This window comes from Bemisia tabaci, chromosome 3, assembly GCF_918797505.1.
Source record: "Bemisia tabaci chromosome 3, PGI_BMITA_v3".
Classification (NCBI taxonomy): domain Eukaryota; kingdom Metazoa; phylum Arthropoda; class Insecta; order Hemiptera; family Aleyrodidae; genus Bemisia; species Bemisia tabaci.
The window spans coordinates 39025565-39043503 of NC_092795.1; the positions used below are offsets into that span (position 1 = coordinate 39025565).

The following is a 17939-nucleotide window of genomic DNA, read 5'->3' on the forward strand; positions in this document are numbered from 1 at the left end:
CAGCCCAACCTCTGAACCCGATCAAATTCGAATCTAATCCATCCCTAAAACAGACTGGCTCTTTCTGTTGATACAATCGCAAGATCCCTTCCGCTGAGTGACCTCCTATAAATCCAAACTTTCTTCCTCGTATAGCATTTACGGTACGTTCATCATAAGTAACGAGTTGATCCGTGCTCCGTAGGTAGCGTAGCGAATGCGTTCCCGTGGCCGAGGGTGTGGGGTGACCCCGAGTCGGTATCCCGATTCGATGCGATGAAATCGACATAGTGTCCATTCGTCTCCATTAGATGCGCCCCCGCCCCCTCCCCCTCCCCATCCCTGTCCCATTTACCGCCCAATCAGTGTCGAGGGCAGCGCTGTCGTGCTGAGGAAGAACGCCGTATGAACATTCGAGAGTTGCCAAATTTCCTCCGATAAAATGTTTATTTTTGAGGAAAATTGTCGATGTTTTTCCTTGAAATTTTCAGACGTTTTAGATCCAACTATAAGCAAAAATACCTGAGAAATTGGAAGGGAAATATGCGCAAATATCCTTGAAAATTAGTGATTTGTTAAAGGAAATTTGGCAACATCTGAAGGCTCATACGGCGTTTTTCCTTAGCACGGCAGAGCGGATCTACTGACCGCGCGCTTAGCTTTTGAACCGAATCGAAAGCGTGCACAGCGTCGACTTGCTGGTCCTAATATTGATAAACGAGGCAAAACTTACAATTAGTCGCTTAATAGTTGGTCTTATCACAATGGAGGATGCGTGAAAGATGCTTGACTGGGCATCCGAAATGCGTGATGGAAGTTTTCGATATTTTTACGAACAGGCGACTAAATACGAAAGAGAATAACGTCGGATGACGCAGTTTAATTGCAAGTCGGTTTACTGTAATCCTGCAAACAATGATACTTTTTGTATACCATCAGCTTTTATTGTTTTGGTGCTCCAAATTTTTAAAAAATCTTGATTGAACCTGTGGCCATGAAATGATCTACCACCAGGATCGTAGACGCTGTGTTGACTCTGTGTCCTTTGAAGTGGATTTTCTACTTTCCAAGAATCATCGTGAAGGCAAGAAAAATATTAAAAAAAAACTCTTGAGTTTTTTGTTTTTGGAAATTGGTGTTCAAAACCTAGAGCCTTTCCTCTCTTCCCTCCAAGAGATTTTATTTTCAAAATCGGTGGTCGGCGCCATTGACTCGGCGCTATAAAAAGTGCAAAGAAACAATTAATAGACCCCCAAAACAAATACCAATTTCTTTGAGCTTCAAGAATTTCTCCGTTTTTTAAAGAAAATTTTGGATAAACAAAACCGTCCAAAAATAGCTGCCTCGGGATCAGGAAATGATGAAGAAACGAGGGAAATTAAGTATTCTCGCCACCTTGGGACACGTATTCAAGCATGTTTTTTCTCCCTCATTTCTTCCTTATTTTCGTTCTCATTGTCGAGAAAATGATGTTACCTTTCACGCACTGGGAAAAAAAAAAACACATTGGCTCTAGAGTCGAGACTCTTAAAAACATCGACAAGAAAAAATACTCTTGATTCAATCAGATTTAAGCTTAAATCAAGAACCAAGCCTCTTAATTTGAGCGGATTTCCTTTTGATTTAAGCAAAAATCTGATTGAATTAAGAGTCCTTTTTCTTGTCTATGTTTTCAAGAGTCTGGACTCTAGATCCAATGTGGTTTTTTTTTTCCAGTGCGCAAACCACGCATGCATGACTGCATGAGAGGAATATATTCGGTAAACCATCGCGGGGCTACAAGGTGCGAAGTCTCATCTGCGACCGGCTGTTGTGGCTGGCACCCCGACTTTTACTGACTTTTAATTAGGGGCGATCGGGTGGGCCGGGGGGAGGTGGGGGGGGGGCGATGAACAGCGACGATAGCCGCGGAGATGGGACGCGCCCGATAACGCCCGAATCCGAGCCCCCGCGAAACGAGTCGCAGGGATTAGCGCAGGGCTGTCAGCGCTCCCTTCCCCGCGACCAGATGACTTCCACGGCAATATTTTAGGTGCCCGAGCCCCTTTTGTCATCCCGGTGTCAATATCCACAGTTGACAACCGTGACCATGAGTCTCCCTTGCGCATCTTCCTATCATTCGCGTCGTATTGGAAACATCCTCAGGATACTGCTGTACTAAGGAAAAACGCCGTATGAACATTTGAGAGTTGCCAAATTCCTGTGAATTAATGTTTATTTTTGATAAAATTTATGAATATTTTCCCTTGAAATTTTCAGAAAATTTAGGCCATATTCCGAACAAAATTATCTAAGAAATTGGAAGAAAATCATTCACAAACTTTCCTGAAAATTAATGATTTGTCACAAGAAATTTGGCAACGCCTGAAGGCTCGTACGCCGTTCTTCCTTAGCAGGGCAGGATACTTCCCGGACGAAAGAACGTAACTCCATTCCAAGGTTGCCAAATTGACTCAAACAACCAGCATATTTTACAAAAATGCACCTGTGCAATTTTAATTCAAATTTTCTTTGATTTTTGCATGAAATCTGAGGAAAAACCAGTGTACTTTTCGGTTAGAAGTGCCCAAGTTTCTCCTGGTTAATGTGCAATTTACGAGGGAAAGCCTGGCAACCTTGAAATGGAGTTACGCTCTTTCGTGAAGGAAACGACGATGTTTGCATCAGGATGTTTAGGAAATATTCTTTTTCTCGCGCGAGCCTATACAAGCATTTCTTATAACTGAAACCAGTGGAAAATACCACAAAATAGAGAATAGTAAAAATGCTCGTATTTTGTATCACCTACGAGTATATAACCATAAAAATCTAATGAGCAAATTATATTCTACCAGAATATGTAACCAGGTCTATTAAAAAGTGCACTGGTAAAAAAACCTCTTGGTTCAAGAGTGCAGTTTCTTGTCGCCGGATTTAAGAGTCTGGACTCTTGTTTCAATGCAAAATCCGCTTGAATCAATGCAAAATCCGCTTGAAACAAGAGTTCAAGACTCTTAAATCCGGCGACAAGAAACTGCACTCTTGAGTCAATGCAATGCGGCATTGGTCCAAGAGGTTTTTTTTTTTACCAGTGGGTATTATGCTCGACCGAAATATTACAAGAGGACGTCACATTAAACAGTCGGAGTCAAAATTTTTGGACTTAAGATTCATCGTATGTCCCTGCATCTTTGGCAAAAAATGCTTAAGTGTGATGTCTTGGTCAAAAGTTAAGTTATGCCAGCATACATGTTTCAGTTTTTCATGGTTGTCATAGTGAGAGCTAGACTGCCAGACCTGTCGAAAAATTCGACCAAATCTCATAAGTCCACGCGGAGGTATTTCTCTGATTTTAGCCCGACACGAATTTTCTGTCGGAGGTTGAAGTTATTTTGCAAATAAATTCGTGACGAACAGTCTGCATGTGAGAGGACATTGATTCCTCATCTCTGAGATTGCACGAAGTCTGTAACAATGTTATCGGAGGAGAAGACGAGACCCCGAGTAAAAAGGTGAAACGAAGATCAAGTGCATACGCGCAGATGTAGTCTACCAGGAGCGTCATAAATACGTTCCTCACAAGACTCGCAGAAGCCAGACTCGCAGTGATAATCCTGCGACATTGGGACGCACGAAATTGCAGCCTGTCTCGGTAAGTAAATTATGATCGGCAGCCTCAAATCGATATCCATAACGCCACCAGACAAGATAACAGAAACAAATTGGAGGCAGGAAGACAACGACCTTCTCCCCTCCCTATCGCCAAAGAGCATCCCTCCGACGTTGTGTTCGCGCAAGGGATGAAAAGTGAGCGTCTCCGTGCCTCAGCGCCGAACAGTTGGTTGAAAGTGCCATCTCAGAGGCCAAAATTGAGAAAAATAATCCGACTTAAAGAATATTTTGAGGCGTTCAAACGTTTTTGTATGGTTATTAGATTTTTCGAACTTAGTGTTAGAAATAAATAGCAGTTGAACACACCAGTGAGTGTATTTTGACCTTATTCCCTTTCATCCATATGGTGTGTTGCCAGAAGCACACCCGTATGTTTTCTAGCGCATTTCTGTATCTCTTACGGCATGTTTGAGGACAAAATGGTAAAATGATTGAAAAAATAATCGAGGTACAAGTCAAAATAAATTAAACAAATAATATTTCCAACTCCACAGATGAGAAATAATAAAAAACTCAATCATTTTCAATGGTTTCAAACAAAATCATTTTCAAACTCGGGGATCCTGACCGGTGTGTTCAGGGTTTTTTTTTTGGCATGTATTTATTTATTTATTTATTTATCTATCTATTTATTTATTTAACAGTGTATAACAAATTAACTGGATGAGTAATTTCTAATCATACATTTCAATTAAGTTCCCAAATTCCTTTATCCTGGACGGGATTGGGCGTTGCTCAGTATCTGCTGAGTTGATTTTAACTCACAAAAAGTTGCATTGTTAGTCAAAGTTCCAGAACAGCAGCGATCAGCAGATTTGCTCTCCTCAGTTGTTTTTATCATTATCCGGGTGAATTTAAAGTTTTTCTACACTCGCTCATATTTTCATTTTCTGAATGGCCCTAAAAGCAAGCAGAGTTATTTTTCATCCCGAGATTTCCCGGGCAATGTGTTGACTTCATCTGGGCGGATTGATTTTTCGCCGATTGTTCGCCGTGCCCCTCGCGTTACATAAATCCGATACTTCAATCTGTGTCACTGAGCGGGGTGCTGATTGCATTAAGGGTACCCTCCCCCCTCCCCTCATCGCCACCCTCCTCCAAGCTGAAAGGGAGGGAGGAGCCCAGGTCTAATGACACTAATCCACTCGGCGCCGGCGTTATGTAAAGTGTATCCGCTTTCTTTCCCGCCGCTCTCATAATATTTATTATTATTCATAATCAAGTAATTCGAAACTGCGCTTTCCCCGGGATTTATTTCGCTTTTTCCGCGAGTAATTTGTTTCCAGTCGGCGGAAAAGCGGCTCCTTAGCGGGGCGCAAGCCGGATTAGTGTTTTTCTATTAGCCGGCCGCGTAGCAGGGGTGGTTTCGGATTAGACGCCACCGCTTTGGTCCCTCGAAAATTGCGCAACGCGTCCCCCCTCCCCGCGTTCGGTGCTGGTGGTCCAGTTACTCTCGCGGTAACCGTTTACCGAGGGATGTCGCGGCCATTAATTTTCATGAAAGGATTAAGTTCTTTCCAGCGGTGGTCTCCTCTAAGGGTGCGTGTATTGTATGTATTTCGTTCATAGTTCATTCATATGGAGGCCGACTCGACGAGCACTCAATCTATTAATACTTCCACAGGGTGTCTACAAGCCGGAATTTCCGGAAATAGTGCTGATTTTTTAAGGCGCGGATCCGGACATGTACTGATAACAGTGCAGAAATTTCGTAAGTAGGTCCGGATTTTTTTTTTTAATTTTTTTGTACAATTTTCGTCGCATATTTGAGCGATAAATTCAAAATTTTGTGAAAATTTTCGATATTTCGTCAATTGGAGATACATGAAAAACGGTTGTCGCGAATTTTCTTGCAAATTCAGTGAAAATTTTCCATGGTACGAAGCAAATTCTTAAAATTTTCAAAGAAATCCAGAACAAACTTTCTCTCTGTAAAAAATGTAATTTGCCCAGTATAACTTGGCAATAGCTGATGTGGCTTGGTTCCTTTCTGTTTAAACTCGGTCAACTTATCTTTCATCCAAGTGGTATGGATTTGTGACCCAGCATTTCGAGGTCAAATGTTTGCAAACAAATCCAAAAAGGACTCAGGTCTCTGGAAGATCTGCTCACTCATGATTATGAAACTTACCGAGCTTTAAAATGTGTCCCGTCAAAATCAAGTACGAAGGGGAATATCCTTTCTTCGGACCAGCGGCGTCAGCAAGTGAGAGTCCTGAAAAAAATTATGCAGTAACGACCCACCCGATGACGCTCCAAAAAGTAGCAAGAAAGGGAGTAAAGTCTAGAACAGAGTCGGAATTATTATTGGCACGTGACGGTCTAAAATGAGACCAAGGCTTTTTTGAAAGGCTCTCGTCCCTCTTACCCTGTTAAGTAAACTCAAATGGGTAAAGAAACTTTGGACTCGGTGACATCTTAATCAACCCTCGAACCTCCAGCTGGAGGTTAGAGGCTGCGTCGAGCAACAGGCCTAGCTATGTTGACAGGTTATAAATAGTTTCTTCATCTTGCGCTCAACAACGCGACGATGCCGGAATCTAACTTTTCGGAAGATCCTGAACTGAATTATAACTATAGTCATGTAGGTTAATACCTCAGTATTAGTTTGGAGAAATCTCCGTTTTAAAAATGTTAGCAATCTTTACAATTGAATCAGTGAGAACGAAAACACACCAACTCGGAAAAATGAAAATAATCAAAACACACACAAAACTGCACAGTAGGTGAAGAAGTTACTTTAAGAAAAAGATTTTTGCTGCCGAAAGACAAGACCTTATAGACACTTTAAAGGTTCTAGTTGGAACAGATGTGCTGACTTCAACGACCTTTGTGTAAATCAACTGTCTTTAATGGAAGTTGAGCATTTTCGAGTTACCTAGTTGGTGTGTTTTCGTTTTCACTAATTCAATTGTGTCAAGTATTCAATAAAATCTCATCGATACCTCCCTTTTGAACCAGAAAAAGGTGGATTAATAATGCCTAAATATGTTTTCAAGGTTCTCCGTTCCTACTCTCAATTCCTACTGTTCTAGTAATCATAATGGTCATGTCATCCTAGAATAAAATTTGGAATTTTGTGCGGGAAAAGAATTCCAGGACATCTTCTGTTTCGATTCTTTTGAAAAGGCATCGACATGTATCGAACGCGCTAACTTCTACCTTCACCAAGTTCGTTAATATTGAAGAATTGTTATTTTTTTAAATTTTTATCCTTAGCTGGCCTAACTTCGTAGTAGTTAATGAAAAATAATCCATATTCCTTTTATTGCGGATTTTAAGGAAGTTTTCCACATATCACCGTAAAAATATCCTCAACATTCCGGTCAGGTACGTTTTGCGTTTACGTTTTATTCTCAATGAGGCAACATCGAGCTAGAAGGTCGATATCCAAAGGCTATCAATCACTTGCCCCGGGAAGCTGTGGCCTGAGGTCGGACGAGCGACTCAAAGGCCGCGGCGGGCGCCGACAAAGTAAGGAAGCCTGATACTGGTCCCTTTTCGTGGCTTTCCACGACGCTTTTTAAGGCAGCGGCCCTAATTACCCATGCACAGCGCCGCTGCCGGACGAAGCCAGAATCTCAAGTTTTTGCGGTATATCGATCGATCTGCCATTTAAACCAATGGAAAATGATCGATAAAAAGGGTATTCGCAATGAACACCTTAATAATAGATTTTTTACCATAGCTTCAAATGGGGGAAATATCGATAATCGATCCTTCACGCCCCACCACTCCTTCCGAAACTTCTCTTCTTCAATAAAGGGTCAGATCGTTAATTCGACAGTGCCGAGATTTTTCAGTGCTTTGTAGATGTTTGAATTTGATTTCGTGTCCCTGGGGAAAAAAAGTCAGGTTAAGATCTGCGCGAGTTTATGAATATCGTCAACCAATGTTCGCTCTTTCAGCCACATTGAAAGCCTCGTTCACAAAGCAAGCGACTGTACCAGAGCGCGCGTTTTCCGTAAAGCTTTGATGAGAATGCGTATATTCTGCAGTCCAGAGGTGTATTGTCATCGGAGCTATTCTCTTACTATATTTTTCTCAGTAAATATTTTTGACTTCACTGATGAGCGGGAATCAATGTCATTACCTACTTCCAGTATACATGATGTCCCAGGTCTATACAGCGAATTGGACTGAGTTAAGCAGAAAGGAACCAACCCACATTTTGGAAAAAATTGAGTTATGAGTGATTTTGAACTCAACCACTGCTCTACTATCTATCGCCAAAAAATCAAAGATATTGTTGGAGCAAATTTTGCAGAAATTGAACTTGAAGTTTATCTTTTACATTGAGTCTTATGCAGGAGCCAAACTTTAAACCTCTTTTTCTCGGTTCGATCTCGATGTGGCTTGGTTCCTTTCTGTTTAACTCCGTCCAATTGTCAATTAATGCAAAAACTAAGTCAAATACGTGCTTTACAAACGACGGGTCTAACAAATGGATTGCATTTTGCAAAAAGGAACCAAGAGCATTCCCATGTTGCTAGGATTGTGCAACTTACATTCTTTCCAGTACAATTGCTGAAGTCGTGCAAAAAACTAAATTTACAAAGGTAATTTTCGTCTGGATTTATAGTTTATATAGAGTAAAGATAAAACTCGTTTAAGATGATTAGTTTATATTTGCAAGGTAACAACAGTTGCACCATCTTAGCGACGTTTGAATGCTCTCGGGTCCTTTTGGCAAAATGCAATCCAATTGTAATAATTAATTATCGTGGATAATTTGCATTCATAGCTTGTTTGCCCTTTTGGGTTCTGAAAGCTCCATGACCTAACCTCAAAATTAGCGACATGCCCGCACTATCCCTATACAGGTACTATAGGACCAGTCTAGGACATACTTTATGACAAACTAGCAGAGGACATGCCTTTTCCTCACGAACTGACAACAACGCAGAGCGTCTGGACGCCACTATGAGCGTCGCGACGGTGACGTTTCCTCTAAAGACGTCCCCTAAGCATATCGTCGCGACGCGGACGCGCTTGTAAAGTGTGCGCACGTCTTGATACCACCCCTCCCACCTTCCGGTAGCCTACACTGCAATCAATCATAGGGTAGGACTTAGGATTACTGCAAGGTGCACCCTGATTTTTAGTTTTTTTACCGTCGAAATCATCCTGCGCGAGTCGGCCTTAAACTCTGGGGTTGTCATATATAATTGATCGCCTGCACCCCTCACCCTCTTCGAGAAGGTGCATTTTCGAGTGGACGTCGCGCCATTTGTCTCTGTTGCCGTCTCAAACTTGGAGATCATCCTTTACCAGACTTGGTCAACTTCATCCCCGTATATAAAGTATACTCGCATTATGGTGTTGTGGTAATGAAGTTTCCATGAAGTGTCTCCCGCTCTCGCATAACGCGTAAATAATTTTGCCTCTACTCTTCCTCAGAAAGGCTGTATTATGATTTTAATACCACGCAGCGTCTCCCGAATATTGTCTGATTTATATTAAAAAAATGTCGGCACTATAGTATTCCCCCCTTCAAATTGGCAGCATCAACAGAAAATTCAACGTTGGGAAAGAAAATCTGGTTGGTGCAAGGCGCAGAGTAATTTTTTAGAAGCGCTTTAATACCACTATTTTAACGTGTGTGAAAGCATGTTGCATATCTTGAAACTTGAAGGAGAGTGTTGTCTCTTCCATTTTTTTTTATCAAGAATGCACTTTTTTTGTTTCGACTTTTTATTGAACTAACTTAAAACTTTGTTAATATTGAAGTTTAATAACTCAGGTCAAAATGATGGGATCACCGAGATGAAGCACGCAGTAAAATATTATTCCGTCTTGCTTTTTGTACAGAGTGTAATTTATTTTTGACAAATGGGTTAATCATTTAACGAAACCTTTTGCATGAAGTTCAATCTGCCAACCAATTTTTGCAATACAGCTTGTAATCACACGAAAGTCTTCTATGCTGCTGCTCTTTTTTAAAATATAAGTCCTAATATACCTCTTTTCCTCTCTTCCTCTTTCTCTCGCTTTTTTTTGTACCTATATATTTTGCCGATTGACAATCAGTTTTATGAATCGTCCAAGCTTGCATTGCTATCACGTGAAGTTCATCATGTTATTTTTTTATTGAGACGAACAAAACCACAAAATACGATATCAAAAACAGAAGTTAAATTGTAATTAATTGAAAATATATAATTTCTACTTTGAAAGATCTCAATGCCTTTTTCAATGCCTTTTTTTTAAAAAGGCAAAGCAGTAGTCTGTTTAACGAGTCGCATATCCACTTTGACCTAGCCGTATATTTTTGACTCTATTGTTGGATCATCCCACTTTTTCCTCATAATTTTCTCGTTAGTCGACGTTAATGTATCCTTAATAACTCGCAACAAGTGAACTTCGTGAACTCGTCGTGGCAAGCTGTCACCCCGCAGACAACTTCGTCACGGGCAGGAAGGTCGGGGTGGAAAGCGTCAGCTTTGACGATTGATAATCGGTCGGCACCGATCCATCATGAATCAGAAATTTCTCTCGCGTCAAGGAGTAGCACCCTTTTGCCTCTCGATCGGTTTTTCACCGCGGCGCCGCTTGGGTCCTTTCATCCCGGCGTGGTGCCAATTCATCCGAGGGTCGAGTTTTTTAAGTGGCCTCGGCCCCTAGCCTCGCTGAAATTTTCCTTCCTCCCTCCCTGTCGAAAGATTGGCTTTTCCATCTTCCCTTCAATGACTTTTTTCTTCCCTTTTTTTTCGTACGCGTGATCTTTGGTCCATCTGAATGCAGTCTTGTAGCCGATTAATCTTCCGATCGAAGGTCCCTTGAACCGAAATAATAAGATTTCTTCTCTTTTTTGGGACGAAATTTATTTTTGGATTAGTTAATCTAGAACCAACACCGGCAATATTCATTGCCCTGTGTAGAAATTATGTAATCATATTAATTTTCTGCAAGGAGCAACAAAATCTTCTAGCCGTCTTCAACATTTTCTAAAATTTTTCGCTCAATAACAGAAAATTCACAAGATAACTTGAATACGGAGACTTCTTCGTTGTTTCAATATTGAACTAATAATGATCGCATAATTTTTAGACAGGGCAATGGAGATTGCTAGTTTTAGTTCTATTTTTCAAGTGTATGCAAACTCAGACTCTTGAGGTCCACATTTTATACCACCAAACATGGATATTCTATACTCTTAAATCATCGCGTATCGTTAAAAGGCTAATTTTAGTATTCTTCTTCTTTCAACCAAGAGCAAAAAATAGGTTTCTCTCTATTTGATTTTCAAATCAAACAATGGTATCATTTCATCCCAATCCACCCTATAATAAACCAGTCTTTAGTCTATGCAACAATCCGTTCGTTGTTTGGAACGTCCTCTCTTGGCTCCTTCAAAGTGGAAGTCTCTGTTCAGGTCATAGATACCTGGCGGCCAAATCCTTGCTCCTCGCTTGAGCTTAAAAGGAGCCAGAGATCTGTCCTCAAGCTTTCATCCTCTCGTGAGAAGAACAATGCTCGGAAACTCTGTCCTGAATACAGTAGCCCCGCCCCAAGTATCTATTACCTGTCGAAAACCACTCGTTACTCAACCCCCGGATTGTAAACCTCCCTTCGACGCATCCCTCTTCATCCTCCCACGCGCGGCGATGTCCTTTCCCTCCGCTCATTGACGTAGCTGCCGAACCAAAGAAAAATAATTTGAAGTATTTCAGTACATTCGTTGCGAGTTTTACTATCCTGCATTCCCGAAATGTTTCGTTCCTTCTGAATTTTCAGTAACTTTTGAAAAATCTATAAAGAATCCCGGAACTTTTAACTAAAAGAATCCCGGAACTTTTGACCGTCATGGAGTGGGGGGAATGGAGATGTTGCATGTGTGAGGAATTTGCGATTTGACTGTTGATCCTCATGTAAAAGTTCGCGAGAAACACGATGTGGCCACTGGTTTTCTCTGAAATCAACTTCCAAGCTCAAAAAAAGCTCTCAAGTCGAGGCCAAAATGGAGGGGATATCCCACGCTATCCTAAGAGTCCACCTCTACATCAAGACAAACTCTCCATGCAAAGATAGGGAGTAAATACATTAGCAGTGATGCCGTGTTTTCAGTTTTGGAGTCCCCAAATCAAGTGGCAGCCCTGTCAATGTATTTGCTCCCTATCTTTGCATGGAGAGTTTGTCTTGATGTAGAGGTGGACTCTCAGGATAGCGTGGGATATCCCTCCATTTTGGCCTCGACTTGAGAGCTTTTTTTGAGCTTGGAAGTTGATTTCAGAGAAAACCAGTGGCCACATCGTGTTTCTCGCGAACTTTTACATAAGAATCAACGGTCAAATCGTAAATTCCTCACACATGCAACATCTCCATTGGAACAAAAAAGTTCCGAATTCCGGAACTTTTGACGGACATCGAATGGGAGCACTGGCTCCCTGTTGCACCTGGAGTGGATGACAAAAATGTGTCTTTTTCCGTGCGCTTTTCATGGTGATGTTGGATGTGGGAAGTGGGCCCTGGATGTGGCCGTCCGAAGTCCTTCCGCTGGCGGAGCCGCACCCGGATTGGGCCCCCTCCCACGTGCGGTTTTGATCCCGGCTCAGAAATTAATTTGTTCCTCCCATATCTAGTACGAAGCTTGCGGTTTTGATAATCGATACGGATTATCCGTATCATCCCCCCTCGCTCCCCGCGCCATCACCCCCGGGCCCCTCCTTCACCTGCCTACTATCTCCTGCCTCGGATCCCTTCCTCACCCTTTCGCTTGCGACACCCAGCTACCTCTCTCGACTCGTTTTCATAATTGAATTTTTTGCTCTCTTTTCTCCAGTTTATCTAACCTCTCGACGTTGTCGGTTGGATGACATATGAATTAACGTACCTTGTAAGTCGCGCGTGTCAAAGCAGGGTGTCCACAAGTCCGGAATTTACGGAAAGTCCGGAAAAAGTACTGATTTTTTAACAGCTCTCCGGAAGTACTGAAAAAGTGGGGAAATTCCGCATGAAGTTCGGATTTTTTTCCTTTTTTTTGTCATTTTTGTCGCAATTTGAGAGAGGGACTCAAATTTTTGAAATTTTTGACATTCCGTCAATTGAAGGTACTGAAAAAGTACTGAATTTTGCTGTCGAGGAGGTTGAATTTCTTGGGAATGTACTGATAAAGTTCTATAAAGGTACTGTTTTTTGGTCAGCCTATTTTAGTAGACACCCTGCAAGAATCAATCGCTCAATATTTTTGATCGACTGAAAATGACTAGATTTGTCTAAATACCGAGTTCTTACGTCCAGCATTCACAAAAATTCCACAGATATGAGAAAAAAAACTCGTGCGTGGGACCCAAAGTTTAGGTCATATGGATCTCTGAAGTTTTCAGATTGAGCATCTGAACACTTTAGGTCTAGCTGTCGAGGTTCGAATCACACATCTAAAACTTTAGTTCTTACATCCGAAAAACTTCAGTTCTCACATCTGAAGTACTTCAGATGTAAGAACTGAAGTACTTCAGATGTAAGAACTGAAGTTTCAGATGTGTGATCTGAACCTCGACAGCTAGACCTGAAGTGTTCAGATGCTCAATCTGAAACTTCAGAGATCCATATGACCTAAACTTCGGGTCCCCTACACGAGTTTTTTTTCCGTGTGAGAAGGAAATGTGGCAAGGCTGCTTAAATCCGCGGTTTTTTCTCCTCTTTTGCGGGGGCGAAGTATAGTTTAATACGTATTCGAGTGAAAACTAATCCTCGGTGAGATAGCTCCCTCCCACTGGGTTTTTTGAAAAAGGCAGGAATCCGTTCCTCCTCCCCTCCGCCCCATCCGTCGGTTATTTCTCGGGATCTTGTCGGTGCGGCGTCACAGGTAGGCCCTTAATAAAACCGGAGTGAGAGATGGACCGAATTGCGAAATTGTCAACGCGCGACCCCTTAACCCTTTCAGATTGATATCATACGCCTGAACGTATTTCGCTCTCCTAGAACTGTGTATGGACGAAGTAGATTTTGACCGAGCTTGAAGGTTTCGCCAATGTTCATTCCGAAACGCTGGAAAAAAAACACATAGGATCTAGAGTCCAGATTTTTAAAAACATCGACAAGAAAAAATACTCTTGATTCAATCGGATTTTTGCTTAAATCAAGAACCAAGCCTCTTAATTTGAGCGGATTTCCTTTTGATTTAAGCTTAAATCTGATTGAATCTAGAGTATTTTTTCTTGTCAATGTTTTCAAGAGTCTGACTCTAGATCTAATGTGTTTTTGTTCCAGTGAATATTCATTCCGAAACAACTCGCTGTAATGCCGAAAGAGGTACGGTCATACCAGGGGAGCACGCCGCGCCGGCGACTTGAAATTCTCCAAAAATCTTTGAGGAAAAAGTTTCTTCTTTACAGCTTCAGTTGAGCATGTATATTTAATCAGTTTACACACCTTGAATTTGCAGAGCTTTTAATATCAGCGGGAATTTTTCATCTGCGTACATATTTGCCCATAATAATTTTTCTCGTTTGGTTTGTTTCAGGAGCAGGTGAGCTACTAAACTTGGTCTTGCTATGGGTTCAGTATTAAAGTTGATTGCCCGTGAGTAGAATGAACATTCGTTCATATTTCCAAGAAAATTTTTTTGATACCTTCAGTCTACAATTCTACATTCATACTAAACCTATGACAAATTTTTTTTTATATTTTAATCTATATACACTGTATTAAAAATGCATTGAATGTACAATTTATTCATTCAAATAATTATCAAAATCTTTCATAGTAACGGCCTTTTCTTAACCTATAAGCTTCAGTTTTGGATTCTTTTGCCGATTCATTTTTCCCTCTCTTTTCCTTCTTTTTTTTTGAAAGAACAAAGAAGACCCAAGCATACCAAGCCGTACCCAAGCATTTTTAATTAGTTAGTTAGTTAGTTAGTTAGTTAGTTAGTTAGTTAGTTAGTTAGTTAGTTAGTTAGTTAGTTAGTTAGTTAGTTAGTTAGTTAGTTAGTTAGTTAGTTAGTTAGTTAGTTAATTTTTAAAGACATTCAGCGTCATAAGCTATTAACGTCTTTACAAAGAATTTTGAAAATGGGTGTATCTACAAAATTTAGATTTTTAAATTAGAGAAATAGAGAGGCAAAGAGTTTCAGAAGTTTGATAGTGACATTGGGTTCATCGCATGTTGAATGTTGAAAAAGATACTTGGAATTTACAGACGCAATTACCATATGGACGTATTTCTGTCAAACGGAACTACGTGCATTATGGTGTGAGCCCTGTTATGCATATATTCTAATTGATCTTAGGGCTCATGTCTTAATGCACATACTTCCGTTTGGCAGAAATACGTTCATATTATGGACTATTACTACCATTACTGTATTATTGGCCATGATTGGACGGTGTTGATTTCAGTGGTCAGAGCATATATATTTTTGGGTGTCGTCCGATCGAGGACAGCCCCACGCGTCCCCTCGGGCTCTTAAAATACACCCTCCTCCCTTCCGTGTTATCCTGTGACGTCTTAATCCCCGCTAACTCCGGCGAGAGGAAGATTTACCTCCTGTTACTCAACTCACGTTTCGGCGGGTGTATTAGCCTCCGGGGCTGAAATATTTGCTATTTGTTCCATTTTCTAGGCCCCGACTCCCCGTCCCGGTGCCCGGCTCCCGGCAGCAAACGTTTGCATTCTCGCGGCGTGCCCTCGGCGCGACCTTAGTTCATCCTCCGGTCTCAAAACGAAGCCTAATTGCAATTTGTCAGTCGAGGGAGGGCGGAGGGATGCTTATTCGTGCGCGCGGAGGAAGTGATTTCGGAAAACCGCAGTCTCTGTGGAAGAGCTTCCGGCCGACGTTGCGAGATGGCGCTGAAATCCTCGAGTTTACCGATCGCATCCCCTGTGCTGTCGTGATAGCGAAGAGAGCAGTAAGTGCATTCCTGTATGAGCCATGGTTAGAGAGCAGTAAGTGCATTTCTGTATGAGCCATGGTTAGTACATGCTTTTATGGGTCTCGAGGTTCATCTCTCATGCACTTACCGCTCTCTATGGTATCACGACAGTACGATCTTAAACGTTTTGTATCTCACTGTTTCACGTAGCGTCTTCCCTGGACCCAAGTAGCAGAGATCGCTGTAGACTGTGATTTGATCGGAGAACACATCGCGATTTTATCGGCGTTCATTAATTGCGGTGCTATGGGATGAAAAATTTCGATAAATTGCAATATCATCGCATAAATTTGTAACGAAATCGCGATTCTATCGACGAAGATTATCGCAATATTATCCAACAAAAAATCGTGATAAATGGAGATAAAATTTCGATTTTATCGAACACGATTTGATAGAGCTGAAAATTGCGGTTTGATGGAAGAAATTGCTCTGATGTTGATAATCCTAGCATTTTTGTCGCCGAAAAATCGTAAAAAAATCACAGTTTAATTTCTAAATATCGCGATTTTCCCTTGATAAATGCTACTCGAGAAGTGGCAAGTATTAGAGCTTCGTTTATACATCCTGAAGTCTTAAATAGAATATTCCGTGTATAAACTGATCCTAGCGATTTTCTCGCCGAAAAATAGCAAAAAAGAAATCGCGGTTTAATTTCAAAATATCGCGATTATCCCGTTGAAAAATGCTACTTGAAGCGTGGCAAGTGAAAGAGCCCTTCATATTTCCTTAGGTCATAAATAGAAAATGCTTTGAATAAACTGAAATCTGAGCCAGTGCATTTTTATGTATCTATGTAAACTCGGCATCGGAGTTCGTCGGTTGGTTAAGGTCTCTGATTTCGGTTGCTCTTTGTACGAGCAATGCGTCATAGTTGTGCAGTCTGAAGGTCACTGGGGATGAGTTTGAGGGGGCACGGAAGTCAAGTCAACCCCCATGCGACGAATCCTGGAGAGCGATGCGATCCCCCCTTATTTGTCCTGTTTCCCGTGCGGTGGTGGTAGTGCGCAGCGGAACGGGTCAGTGGATTCTCCACGTCGGTGATTTCTTCCGACTCCTCCGTGCACGCCTACCCCTTACCTTACTCCTTCCCCCCTCGGGGGATTTTAAGGTAATACAGGAGGAACTTTGAGGTGTTGTCAGATGACATGTCGTTATAATACCTGTCTGGGGAAATATCCCATCTAGGGTTTTTAATAAGCCCTCAGCGCTTTGTATTAGAAAAAAAAACCGCTTGGATCTAGAGTCCAGACTCTTGAAAACAATGACAAGAAAAAATACTCTTGATTCAATCGGATTTTTACTTGAATCAAAAGGAAATCTGCTTAATTTAAGTGGCTGGGTTCTTGATTTAAGCAAAAATCCGATTGAATCAAGAGTATTTTTTTCTTGTCATTGTTTTCAAGAGTCTGGACTCTAGATCCAAGCGGTTTTTTTGTCCAGTGTATGATTCCAACCTGCCTCTTGAATTTTACCAGTGGCAATGTGTTCAAATGGCGCACCAGCACAACAACAAGAAGGCGGAGAGGGGCCTAAAATATTTAGAATAGATTAATCTGTGATATCTTTATTGAATGCTTCCGATGTTATAGCACGGAGGACGATAAATGTTTTTCTACAATTTATTTTTTTAGCGTTAGTGTAGTTTTCTCAAAATCGATCGTTGAAATATTGGAGCGCGAATTTTTTCGCCTAAATGGTGCTCATTTCCTTTAAGGATCTTAAAAACGCGTCTGCATAGAAAAACGCTGAGCGCTTCTCTAATGCGAATGTATTAGAGCTTTCCCGCTAGTTTTTTTTTTATCTTTTCTTTTATAGACTGTATTCGATACATCACACGAGTGAGATTGTATCGATATCGATTGGTTCAAAACGTACACATAGCCTCCAAAATCAATTGAGTAGCCTGATGGAACGGGTTTTTTGAGATAGATTTTTGATTCGTATGAGTACTAATTGGCCAAGAGTAGTGAAATTGCTACGTACGAAATTTCTCATTTTCAGGTTTTCTGATCAATATCCTAAAATTTTGATTTGAGGTTCTGTTTTATTTTTTTTAACCAAACGATACATTGAGCCGCTATCGAATACGATCCATTAGTGATACTTCCCTAGACTCTAACCTAAAGAAAGTTATCGCTAAAAGATTGGATGATCATCTCCTCGTTTTTGGGGAATATGGAAGAAGTTCGCTGCTCTGCGGGCGATAGATATTTTGGAATCTGGCATGCTGGTAAAAAACTCAAGAGTGTTCCGGCACTCGTTTTCTGCCCGGTTTATTCGTATTCACGCCGATCTAATTCCCCGCGCAATTTTCGAGACTCGGCGTTTACCTCCTAGATATCGGACCTAAGACGAGACGATTGCGAACGTATGAGAAATGAACTCAACTCGTTTATGAGCCCCCGGCAGATTTGAGATCTCACGAATCAT

At 41.3% G+C, this 17939-nt stretch overlaps 1 long non-coding RNA gene across 1 annotated transcript in view; it reads left to right on the forward strand.

Annotated features, from left to right (window-relative positions):
• Positions 1-15758, forward strand: part of LOC140224256 (uncharacterized) — a 147185-nt gene extending 131427 nt beyond the window's left edge. The window contains exon 4 of the long non-coding RNA XR_011899558.1: positions 14096-15758. This is a non-coding gene — a long non-coding RNA (uncharacterized lncRNA). The remainder of the gene's footprint in view (positions 1-14095) is intronic.
• The last annotated feature ends 2181 nt before the right edge of the window (positions 15759-17939 follow it).